Genomic DNA, 13,537 nt, shown 5'->3' with positions numbered 1-13,537 from the left:
GGCAGTCTTTTATCAGCGGGCTCTTGGCCAGATTTCTGTATTCTGAGCGTGCACCTGTTGTCTCTGAGCAATCCTCTCCCTAAGTGCATGTTCACACTGGGGCGACTTATCAGGCGACCTAGCCACCTGACAAGTAGCGTCCCGTTCTGTACAATGGAACTGTTCTAATCGGAGCGACGCAAGTCGCTCTGACTTAGAAAAAGGTTCCTGTTCGACTTTGGGGGCGACTTGCATTGACTTCTATACAGAAGTCGTTTTGCAAGTCGCCGCTCCTGTCATGTCTGAGGCCGCTCCTGTCGTACCTGAGGCAGTCGTGCTGCAAGTCGTGCTGCCTCAGTGTGAACCGACACTTAGTAGCCACGCGACTGGCTCAAACTGAAGGTGAGACCGTGCTGGCTGTGGATAGGGTTTTTAACTGGTTGTGTAAGCAGTGGCGTCACTACAGGGGGCAAGGGGGGCTGTGCTGAAAAATCTCGGAAGCAGTGGCGGAACTACCGCCATAGCAACGCACGTGGGCGCTATGGGCCCGCAGCCGAGTTGGGGCCCTGAGCCGAGTTGGGGCCCGATGAGTGGCATTGCTAGGCGGGTGCGGGCCGCACCGGCTGACACCCACCAGAGGGGTGACACCCTTGGGTAGCAGCAGCCGCACCACTAACACCGCTTGCTGTCCCTCAGCGGCGCAGACCGAAGCTGCCTCCCCTCCTCTCTGTTTACATCCACAGAGGAGGAGGAGCCTGCGCTCGAGCCTCGAGGGACACACACCGCTGTGTGTATCTGGAGAGCGCTGTTCTAAGGTATGTAAGGGGGGGAGTCTATACTGCTGGGGGGTCTGCACTACTGATGGGGGTCTGCACTGAGGTGGAGGTGTCTACACTGAGGGGGGGTCTGCAATGCTGGGGGGTCCTGCACTGAGGGGGGTCTGTAATTCTTGGGGGGTGTCTGTACTAAGGGGGGTGTCTGTATTGATGGGGGTCTGCACTGAGGTGGGGGGTGTCTATACTTAGGGGGAGTCTACACTGAGGGGGGTCTGCACTGAGGTGGCGGGGTCTGCACTACTGAGGGGGAGTCTGCACTGAGGGGGGGTCTGCACTACTGAGGGGGCGGTCTGCACTACTGAGGGGGAATCTGCACTGAGGAGGTCTGTACTACTGAGGGGGGGGTCTGCACTGCTGGGGAGGTCCTGCACTGAGGGAGGTCTGCAATGAGGGGGGAGTCTGTAATGCTGGGGGGGTGTCTGTACTAAGGGGGGTGTCTGCACTGCTGGGTGGTGTCTGTACTGATGGGGGTCTGCACTGAGGTGGGGGGTGTCTGTACTGATGGGGGGAGTCTGCACTACTGAGGGGGAGTCTGCACTAAGGGGGGTCTGTACTGCTGGGGCTGTCTGCAATGCTGGGGGTCTGTAATGCTGGGGGGTGTCTGTACTAAGGGGGGTGACTGCACTGCTGGGGGTCTGTGCTACTGAGGGGGGTCTACACTGACAGGGGGGGTCTGCACTGCTGGGGGTGTCTGCAATGAGGGGGGTGTCTGCAATGCTGGGGGGGTGTCTGTACTGATGGGGGTCTGCACTGAGGTGGGGGTGTCTGTACTGATGGGAGGTGTCTGTACTTAGGGGGAGTCTACACTGAGGGGGGGTCTGTACTACTGAGGGAGAGTCTGCACTGAAGGGGGGGTTGCACTACTGAGGAGGAGTCTGCACTGAGGGGGGTCTGTACTACTGAGGGGGGTCTGCACTGACAGGGGGATCTGTACTGATGGGGGTCTGCACTGAGGTGGCGGGGTCTGTATTGATGGGGGGTCTGTACTTAGGGGGGTCTACAACTGAGGGAGGTGTCTGTACTGCTGGGGGGTCTGCACTGAGGTGGGGTCTGCACTGAGGGGGGTCTGTAATGCTGGGGGGGTCTGCACTAGAGGGGGTATCTGTACTAAGGGGGGTCTGCACTGCTGGGGGGGCGGTCTGCACTGAGGGGGTGTTTGCACTGAGGGGGATCTGTAATGCTAGGGGGTCTGTAATGCTGGGGGGGGTCTGCACTGGGGGTGTCTGTACTGAGGGGGGGTCTGTAATGCTGGGGGGTGTCTGTACTGGTGGGGGGGTCTGCACTGAGGGGGATCTGTAATGCTGGGGGGTCTGCACTAGGGGGGGTGTCTGTACTACTGAGGGGGGTCTGCACTGCTGGGGATCTGCACTGATGGGGTGTCTGCACTGAGGGGGGTCTGTAATGCTGGGGGGGTCTGCACTGGGGTGGTGTCTGTACTGCTAGGGGGGTGTCTGCACTGAGGGGGGTCTGTAATACTGGGGGGTCTGCACTAGGGGGGTGTCTGTACTAAGGGGAGTGTCTGTACTGAGGGCTGTCTGTACTGCTGGGGGGTCTGCATGTGTGCCCTTCTGGGGCTGCATACTTTGTTGTTCGAAATTAATATAAGCTGTTTCCTGGGTATTGTGCCACATGAGTGTGGTAATCTGTTGTTCAATGGCATTATTTAATATTTTTTGGTGGGGGGGCTGCTTGAAGGGGGGGGCCCATACAACATTTTGCTATGGGGCCCTGTGATTTCTAGTTACGCCCCGGCTCGGAAGCCTGGTATTTGCCCAGCCTCTGCCTAATGCAGCTCAAAGTGCACACAGAGAGGGGTCCACTCCCCCACTGCTTGCAGAGAACATACTGGCAGTGCTGAGTGGCATGAGAGCAGAGCACCTGGAGCTGCACGCAGGAGTTCTGGATGCCATTGCCCTGCAGATGGTCACTTAGCTCCTGGATACTATGCATATTCCAGGTCACAAAGCTCTGCATCCTTAGTTTCCCAATGGAATGCTCCTCTGTGATAAGGTCAGCAGAGAGACACAGACCACGCCTGAGCAGAAAAGAATGCTCAGGTCCAGGACAAGGGGAGGGGGGATCGGGGTGGTGGCAGCCTGGCAGTAACCTTCTACATTGAACAGTAAAATTGGGACAGAAATGATAGCAGCAAACAGAAGAGAGGTTGGAGGAGGTGCAGGCTCTGCTGTATTCTCTCTCCTCCATCTCGTCACTCTTGTAAGAACACTGCTGTATTATACATTACTGCCCACTCTGCACTGTGCTCTCTTGCCTAACCTGCACTGTGCCCTCCCACCCTGCACTGCGTCCACCTGCCGTCCTGCACTGTGCCCTCCTTCCCATACTGCACTGCATCCACCTGCCCGAACTGCAGTTCGTCCACCTGCCCGCCCTGCACTGTGCCCATCTGCCTGCCCTGCACTGTACCCACCTGCCTGTTCTGCACTGTACCCACCTGCCTGCTCTGTATTGTGCCCTCCTGCCTGCCCTGCACTGTAACCTCCTGCCCTCCCTGTACTGTACACTCCTGTACACTCTGTACTGGCTTTGTAAGAAATGCATTATATCTGGTTTTGTGAGCAATGCTTTATAATTGGCTTTGTGAGTACTGCAAAGCCAGTTATACAGCGTTTTTCACAAAGTTATAAAGTATTGTTTACTAAGCCAGATATAATGCATTTCTTACAAAGCCAGATTTAATATATTTCTCACAAAGTCAGTTATAAAAAAAGAGTACTGCTTTACTGTATATCTGGCTTTGTGAGCAATGCTTTATACCTGGCTTTGTGAGCAATGCTTAATAACTGTCTTTTAAGTACTGCAAAACCAGTTATAAAGCATTTTTCATTGTCAAAAGAAGTTTATTGAGTATACAATGTTATAAAGATACATAAAGATACATAAAGTAAGTTTACAAGGATCTATAAAGTAAGCTCATTGTTTTACAGTAGGGTTTATATAGGTAAATATCATGAAATTTCAAATATTAAACATTGGGTTCACGTAAACCTAAATTAAAGATATATATCATTTCCTTAGTTACTTTTGTAGGTATTTAAATGATTTATACCTACTATACATATTGTTCACAAGTAGAGTGTATATAGGTCAAATAAATTCTGATAATGAGCTTTAATCGTAAGGTGGAGAAAAGGAAAGAGAAAGAAGAAAAAGGGTTGAAAGGTAGAGGTATGGTCCACAAGGTTGTCCCGCTCGTCAGTTTATTATTCTTTTTAGTTCTCTTTGAAGCCTTAGAATGGGTGTCTCTGTAAGTAATTTAATCTGTTACCATGGCAACAGGACAGAGTCATTGAAATTTGACAGGAACTGTTGTTTTATCCAAGGATGCCAAAGTTTTTCAAATTTTGGAATTTGATTTTGATCGATGGCTACCATCTTAGCATGGGACATTGTATTATTCATTCTGTGAATTGTTTCTGCTAGTACCAATGTAGGAGATTTCCATGCCTTGGCCACTGTTTGTTTTGCAGCCGTTATTAGTTGGATCATAAGTTTGAATTGAGAGAGTGTTAACCATTCCGGTTTTAGATTAAGTAAAGTTAAATATGGATCTGGTTGTATTATTTTTTTAAATATTTTAGATGCAATCACGAAGACTTCCTTCCAGAAGGTTTGGATTACTGGGCACGTCCACCATATGTGTAAATATGTGCCTATTTCTGGGCATCCTCGAAAACAAAGAGTTGAGGTATTAGGTGAATATTTTGCCACTCTAGCGGGTACAAGGTACTAGCGAGTTAGGACTTTATAATTTGTCTCCAGTGCCAAGATGTTGGGTGAAGATGACTTAGATGTGAGCCATATATTAGACCAGTTCGTGTCTTCTAAAGTTCGTCCCAGGTCCTCCTCCCACCTCTGAACGTAAGAGGGTCTATTAAGATTTGCTACTCCATATAATTGATTATAAAGTGATGAAATTGTACCTTTAGCAAATGGATCTTTTGTACAGATTGATTCAAAAATGGATAATTGGGATAATGGTGTATCCCCCTTTAGGAATGGTGTATAGAAATTTTTGATTTGGAGATATCTAAATATCTCAGAGTTTGGTAGATCATATTTTTTTCTAAGCGATGGGAATGAAAGGAATGATTTAGATGCTATGAAGTCATTTAGTGTCTGAATGCCTGATGTTGTCCAAGCTTTAAAAGAATTTGGGTAGATCCATGCCGGATAAAAGGCCGGATTTCTGATAAAAGAAAGGAGAGGATTGTGTGGAGATTGTAACTGATATTTGGTTTTTAGTTTATCCCAGAGAGATAAGAAGTGTTTAGTTATGGGATTATTTATAATTTTATAATTTTAAAGCGGTCTTTAGGATCAAGCCATAATAAATTTGATATTAATAGAGGGTCATTTTCTGAAGCCTCTATAAATACCCATAATGGGATTTCCTGTTTTGCATGGTATTTGGACAGACTGGCCAAATGTGCTGCTCTGTAGTAGTTAGTAAAATTAGAGTATCCCAGGCCTCCTTTATTTTTGGGAAGATGTAGTGTGTGTATAGGTATACGTGGTTTAGAAGATCCCCATATAAACGAAGTTGCTCTTTTTTGTACTATTCTCAAAAAATAGGAAGGAATTGGAATAGGGAGGACTCTGAATAGATAAAGCAATTTGGGTAGAATAGTCATTTTGATTGCATTAATCTTCCCTATCCAGGATAAAGGAAGTTGCGACCATTGTTTTATTAGATTTGTGATCTGTCTTAATACAGGAGGATAATTGGTTGAGAATAAGTCAGAATGAGATGCTGTTAAATGAATTCCAAGATATGGGATTGATTTTTCTGCCCATGTGAATGGGAGTGCAGCCCTAGCCGGGATCAATTCCATGTTTGTGAGTGAAATATTAAGCACTAGGCATTTCTTAGGATTAATCATAAGGCCGGATAGGGCTGCAAATCCATCAAGAGCTGGTATTAAGTTAGGACCAGAGACCTGTGGTGATGATAGAAAAAGTAATATATCGTCTGCAAATATACATAATTTGTGTGTAATACCTCCTACTTCAATGCCAGTTATAGTTTGGTTTGTTCTGATGTATTGGGTCATGGGTTCTAGTATAAGGGCAAATAATAAGGGAGATAATGGGCAACCCTGTCGGGTACCTCTTTCGATATTAAAGGCTTCAGATTTGTATCCAGCATATTTTATATAGGCTTTGGGTTTATTATATAATGCTTTGATCCATGTTAAAAAGTGGGGTCCAAAACCCCATTTTTGTAATGAATATTGCATATATTGCCAGGATACTGTGTCAAATGCCCTCTTAATATCGAGAGATAGAAAACATAAAGGGATTTTCCGTTTTTTAGCAATATGTGCCAATAACACTGCCCTGCGTATATTATCGCCTGCCTGTCTATTTGGCATGAAGCCTACTTGATCTCTATGTATTAATTTTCCTATAATGCTATTGAGGCGTTTTGCTATTATTTTTGCTAATAATTTAATATCGAGGTTTAACAGAGAGATAGGCCGATAATTAACACAGGAAGTATCATCAGAAAGGGGTTTTGGGATCATACAAACAATTGCCATTAGTGTTTCTTGCCGAAAAGAATGTCCATCTAGAAGTTTGTTAAAAGTTTCAGTGAGAATGGGAGAGAGTATTTCTGAGAATGTTTTATAGTATAAAGCCGAGTAGCCGTCTGGGCCTGGTCTTTTGTTAAGTTTTAGGTCTTTTATGGCGTTAGCAACTTCATCTATAGTTATAGGCTCATCCAAACTGCTTTTTTGATTCTGAGATAACTCAGGTAAGGTTATTTTTGAGAAGAAGGATTCAGCTTCTGTAGGATTAAATTCATTGTTTGTCTTGTATAAAGTTGCGAGATGTGAGTGAAATTTATGGACTATTTTAACTGGATTACAAGTGTAAACATTTTTTGATAATTTCAAACGTATTGGTTTGAAAGATTTTTTAGTTGAATTTAATGCCAGAGCCAAATATGTACCTGGTTTGTTTGTATTCATGTAGAAATTGTGTTTGGAGCATTTGAGGGATTTATCAACTGACTCAGTGAGAAATAGATCGTATTCCAATCTAGATTTTTCCAGATGAGATTTTGTACTCTGAGATGGATTATCTTGAAATGATATGTAGGCTGCATTAAAATTGAGTTCTAGTTTTTTTGCTAGATTTTTGCGTTCCCGTTTAAATAGTGCCATTTGTCTTTGTATTGTACCACGCAAGACAGGCTTATGAGCTTCCCACAGTGTTATTGGGGAGATGTCTGTTGTATTATTAATTGATATGTATTCCTTTAAAGCTTGTTCAATGGCCATCTGATGTAGTGGGTGTTTGAGCATTATGTCCGGTAAGTACCACGTTGGGTCATGCGCTTTTGGTATGGCTGAGGCTATAGTAGTGTATACTGCATTATGGTCAGACCACGGAATCGGAATTATATCTGATGCAATAATTTCTGGTATCATTCCTATTGTTAGAAAAATATGATCTATTCTGGTGAAGGTTTGATGAGGGTGCGAGAAATAAGTGAATTTCTTTTTCATTGGGTTACTTTCTCTCCATGAATCTACCAGATTGTATTTGGAAAGAAGTTGAGAAAAAGGTAATCTAGAGGTTATTTTGGATGGTGTAAAAGGTGATTTATCTAGAAATGGGAGGAGGACCTGGTTCGAATCCCCACACATTATCACTGTTCCTATTTTGTGTGTATTAATCACTTGTAATATATGTGAGAGGAATGGTGTAGGTTGTTTGTTAGGAGCGTAGTAGGAAATCACCGTGATTGCTGTATCCATTATATAACCCATGAGTATCAGGTATCTACCTTCTGGGTCTTTAATTTCTGATGATAAGGTGAATGGTGTGGATCGGTGAAATGCAATTAGAGTTCCCCTTTGCTTGGTACAGGCAGAAGCCGTATAAATTTGTTGATAAAAAGGAGAAATATATTTTGGAGTAGAATCTTTGGTGAAGTGTGTTTCTTGGAGGCATACTATGTGAGCCTTCTTGTTATGGAAAGTACGGAAGGCTTTGGTCCTTTTTTGAGGGACATTTATTCCCTGAACATTCAGGGAAAGTATATTCAGTGGTGCCATGGCAATAGATCAAATAGTTTTGACTTACTTTTTGTTATGCAGAGCTGACTGCGCAGATCAACCTGTGTGGACTGAAGAGATGAATAGATAGAAAAGAAACCAGTGAATTCTGGAGTAAAGAGTAAACAAAAAACATATGAGATTAGATGATACATTGTATAAATTATTTTTTGCAAGTAATCACAATTTACCCGTGAAAGAGAATAAATATCTCTCTCAGGGGAATAAGTGCCTTCGTCACACTCCCACATAATATGGTTGGGAGAATGAGGAGGGCTAATGGGGGTACACGGATCTTCCGCTTACAGGAGAGAAGTGCTATGTCAAAAGACATCAAAATGATGTTTCATTAATTGGAGTGCAGAATATAGTTTTTGTTGAAATTATTTATTCCAGGGTGGTTGTATATGGTTAGTCTTGCCCTAGGCTAAATAATTCAGTTAGAAAGGTACTGTTAATAACTTTGGTATTGATGAAGATAGTTTGAATTATTTTGGGATTTTAACCCTTTTAGAGTAAACAATTACATATTTTATTCATATGTAACTGTTTAGACATGTTAACTCATAAAATTGAGGTTGTATTGCTTCAGATTAGAATAAACAAAAACATAATTCTAGGAACTAGTTAGGTAATAATATATTTGTTTTAAGAAAAGAAAGAAAAAGCTTCCATTACTTCTGGATTATTGAACATATTTGTCCTAAAAAGTAATAAATCTATTGTTATTACCTGATAATATATAACTGAACAAGAATTTCCTTATTTCACTTATATATTCTAAGGCTATATGAATCAGAAGTAATAAGAAATATAACTGGAATGTAACATGATCCCACACAGTGTGTGACTATCAGAATGCAGTTACATTCAGTTATAAATATAGGTTTTTTATAGAGAACCATCTCTTAGTATAATAAATGAAGAGATATCAGGAATTAGGATGTCAGTCCATTGAATCTTCTTGGTCCATGGATGATGTGGCATAACGGCCTCTTTTGTGAGAATGATGATTCCCATTTTGTTCTGAAATTTTCTGGGTGCTGCCTGAAGGTGAAGATGACGCTATTCTTCTGCGTGTGGGAGTGTTGCTGCTTGTGGGTTCTGTCAGATTTAATTTTAAAAGGGTTTGTTGTAGTTCATCTGCTGATCTGCTTCTGTAAATTGTACCTTGGTAGTTAAATCTGACTGAAAAGGGGAAGCCCCATTGATACATAATGTTGTGGCGTTGCAGTTCCATTAGTTGGGGTTTCATGGATCGTCTTTTAGTAATAGTAAGTTGGGATAGGTCAGCAAAAATGTGATAATTGTGTCCTTGAAAATTAAGTTCCTTTTTTTCTCTTGCAGCAATTAGTATTTGTTCTTTTGTTCTGTAATAATGAAATTTTGTGATTATATCACGTGGGGGTCCATCTTTCTTTTTGGCTGTGAGGGCTCTGTGTACTCTGTCCAGTTCTAAACGTTCAATAGGGATATCTGGCTTTAGTTCTTGTAATAGAGCAGTAATAGTAGATTGCAGGTCTGTCACAGTTTCAGGTATTCCCCTTATGCGCAAGTTTGAACGTCTGGCTCTATTTTCATAATCTTCGAGCTTAGTTTGAAGTATTAAATTCTCTTTTTTTAATTGTTCCAATTCTGTTATATTTTCTTGGGTTGTAATTTCAATTTCATCCATTTTTATTTCTAAGGCTGCGGTGCGGTTTCCCAGCTCTCTTATTTCTTTGGTTAGGCTGTTTGTTATTTGGTCTGAGGTTTGTTTTAAAGCCTTATGAAGCATCTTTTCAAATTGTAATAATATTACTGGGGATACTGAGGAGGCTTGTGGAGAAGTTTGTGAGAGGATTTGTTCTGTATCTGACTCAAACGGAGAGTCTTGCTGTGACATTTTCTGTCTGTGAGAGCGCCCTGATGCTGTATCTTGTGAGGTGACTGGAGCTGCTTCAGCTGCAGTGAGTGCCTGTGAGCTCTTTGTGAGGTGATTTTTATTTCTGCCACGGTTTCCTCCCAGTACCATATTTCCTGCCCAAACTTTCACAGTTTGTTCCCTGGGGCAAAAAGGTTCAAATGGATGCCTTTTGAGCCTGCAGGCTCCGCTTTGTCCTTCTCTTCTCTCCTCAGCGGTGTGGAGCTCTAACAATGCATGTCTGCTCTGCTAGGCTCCGCCTCCTGCCCTCTATAAAGCATTTTTCACAAAGCCAGTTATAAATTATTGCTCACAAAGCCAGATATAATGCATTTCTTACAACGCCAGATATAATGCATTTCTCACAAAGTTAGTTATAAAAGAATATTGCTTTATAAATGGCTTTGTGAGCAATGCTTTATACCTGGCTTTGCAGTACTTAAAAAGACAGTTATTAAGTATTGCTCTTTATATCTGACTCTGTGAGCAATAATTAATAACTGGCTTTGTGAGTAATGCTCTACAACGGTCTTTGTAACCACTAATTTAGGAGTTTTAAAGGGAACTACAACTTTTTCTCGTTCAATATTTTTATTAAGGTTTACATGAGATATACATAACAAGCTGTAGGTTTATACATGGGAAACAGTCAAATCATGAATAATAAAAAATTAGTATATAAGTCACTGTATGTTCAACAGGAATTATATCTGAAAAAAGGACTTATAATAATATAGATTCACTTAAATAGCCAACAATAGAACCCCAAAAACGTTGGTTTATTTAATGAAACATGCCTCCAGACTACCCATCCACCCCTGATGGGCACAAACTGTGGATGGGTGGGGGCAAAGCTATATAAATCAGGAATATTTACACCAAAATCATTTTAAATATTGCAAAAGACATAAGGGGGTCTAGTTGGGCCGATCCCAGGCGGGTGCACGGGGTGCAGTGCACCAGGGCGCCAGAGAGGCGGGGGCGCTGAAGTGCCAGAGTGCTCCCCTCCCTCCTCCTCTCTGTGTCCAGAGGCGGCTCTCTCCGCAGGTCACCGCTGCCGCTGTGTTTTTCGAGGATCAAGCCCATCCCCCTCCCTCCTCCTGTCAGAGCAGGAGAGCAGCCGCCGTAGATTGGTGCTGCTGGTCTCTGTGTGGAGAGAGCCCAGCCACGCAGTGACGTCGCTGGGAGGGGCGGTCCGTGCCTGACACATGTTCTCCTCCTCTGTCTCTCACTCCTGCCCAAGCCTGTCTCCATCTGCTCTCCACCTGGGCAGCTCGGCTGCACACTCTCCTCTCCATCTGCCGCCCGAGTGTTTTTATGTACCCTAATGGAGGGAGGATCTCTGTTAATAGAGGGGCTTTGTCCTGGGAAGGTCTCTACTAATGGAGGGGGGTTTATCCTGGGGGGGTCTGTACTAATGGAGAGGGGGGTTGTCCTGGGGGGGTCTGTACTAATGGAGAGGGGGAGTTGTCCTGGGGTGGTCTGTACTAATGGAGGGGGGTTGTCCTGGGGGGGTCTGTACTAATGGAGGGGGGTTGTCCTGGGGGGTCTGTACTAATGGAGGGGGGTTTGTCCTGGGGGGGGTCTGTACTAATAGAGGGGGGGTTGTCCTGGGGTGTCTGTACTAATGGAGGGGGGGTTTGTCCTGGTGGGGGAGTCTGTACTAATGGAGGGGGGGTTTGTCCTGGGGGGGTCTGTACTAATGAAGGGGGATTTGTCCTGGGGGGTCTGTACTAACAGAGGGGGGTTTCTCCTGGGGGGTCTGTACTAATGGAGGAGGGTTGTCCTGGGGGGATCTGTACTAATAGAGGGGGGGATGTCCTGGAGGTCTGTACTAATGAAGGGGGGTTTGTCCTGGAGGGGTCTGTACTAATGGAGGGGGGTTTGTCCTGGGGGGTCTGTACTAATGGAGGGGGGGGTTTGTCCTAGGGGAGCTGTACTAATGGAGGGGGGTTTATCGTGGGGGGGTCTGTACTAATGGAGGGGGGGTTTGTCCTAGGGGGTCTGTACTAATGGAGGGTGGGTTTGTCCTTGGGGGTCTGTTCTAATGGAGGGGGTTTGTCCTGGGAGGGTCTGTACTAATGGAGGGGGAGTTGTCCTGGGGGGCTGTACTAATGGAGGGGGGGTATCCTGGGGAGGTTTTACTAATGGAGGGGGATGTGTCCTGGGGGGGTCTGTACTAATGGAGGGGGGTTTGTCCTGGGGGGTCTGTACTAATGGAGGGGGGGTGGTTTGTCCTGGGGGGTCTGTACTAATGGAGGGGGTTTGTACTAATGGAGGGGGGGTTTGTCCTGGGGGGGGTCAGTACTAATGGAGGGGGGTTTGTCCTGGGGGGTCTCTACTAATAGAAGGGGGTTTGTCTTCGGGGGGAGTCTGTACTAATGGAGGGGGGTTTGTCCTGGGGGTCTGTACTAATGGGGGGGGGTCTGTACTGGGGGGTCTGTACTAATGGAGGGGGGTTTGTCCTGGTGGGGGTTTGTACTAATGGAGGGGGGTGGTTTGTCCTGGGGGGTCTATACTGATGAAGGGGGGTCTGTACTGAGGGAGGGGCTTATACTTAGTGGGGGGTCTGCACTGACAAAGGGGATCTATTCTTAGTGGAGGGGGGTCTGTACTGAGGGGCGACTATAGTTGGTGGAAGGGGGGTGACACCATGTTATACCACACCTGGTGACACCAACCCTAGTGACGCCACTGCAGCTGTGGGCTCTTCTTTCCCCCCTCCCCCTCTCTCCCCCTTCTCCTCACGTGCACTGCTGTGCTAGTGAGCGGCGCTGGCCAGCACAGCCTCCCACTATGTTTCTTCCCCGCCTTCATATCAGCCAGGGAAGAAATAGAATAGAAAAAGGAGCAGAGAAGAGGATTGTGGGACATGTAGTCCAGAGGACTGGCAGCCCCACTGTAACACGGAAACTGCAGCCCGCACAGCATGCTCAGCTGAATGGGAGAGAGAGAGAGCCAGGAGCCCGGGAAAGCTTTCAGGGAAGTACACCCAGGACTCCAGAGGGAGAGGGCAGTGCTGAGAAAACACCATCAGAGAAAGAACCCCGCTGCCCTGCGCCACCAGAGGGAAAGCCATACAGCCTAGCGCCATTCCTGGTGGAGAAAGGAATGGATTGCCAGAATACAGATCTGGGTGCTACCCAGCGGAGTCGCCACGGGCAATTCAGAGTGAGCTGACTCCTGATCAGAGGAACCATTGCTGTATCGCTGGGTCAGGTGAGAGTGCCGATCGCCCATTATCTACTAATGTCCATAGGAACTGCAGTCTCTGACCATCTCCTGTATTATATCTGCAGTCTCTGACCATCTCTTGTATAATGTCTGCAGTCTCTGACCAACTTCTGTACCATGTCTGCAGTCTCTGACTGTCTCTTGTATCATGTCTACAGTCTCTGACTGTCTCTTGTATCATGTCTGCAGTCTCTGACCATCTCCTGTAGTATGTCTGCAGTCTCTGACCATCTCCTGTAGTTTGTCTGCAGTCTCTGACCATCTCCTGTACTATATCTGCAGTCTCTGACCATCTCCTGTACCATGTCTGCAGTTTCTGACCATCTCCTGTACCATGTCTGCAGTCTCTGACCATCTCTTGTATCATGTCTACAGTCTCTGATCATCTCCTGTATTATGTCTGCAGTCTCTGACCATCTCCTGTACTATGATTGCAGTCTCTGACCGTCTCTTGTATCATGTCTACAGTCTCTGACCATCTCCTGTATTATGTCTGC

The sequence above is a fragment of the Aquarana catesbeiana genome, linkage group LG02 (assembly GCF_042186555.1).
Source record: "Aquarana catesbeiana isolate 2022-GZ linkage group LG02, ASM4218655v1, whole genome shotgun sequence".
NCBI lineage: Eukaryota > Metazoa > Chordata > Amphibia > Anura > Ranidae > Aquarana > Aquarana catesbeiana.
Note: the sequence above shows the minus strand (reverse complement) of the source record.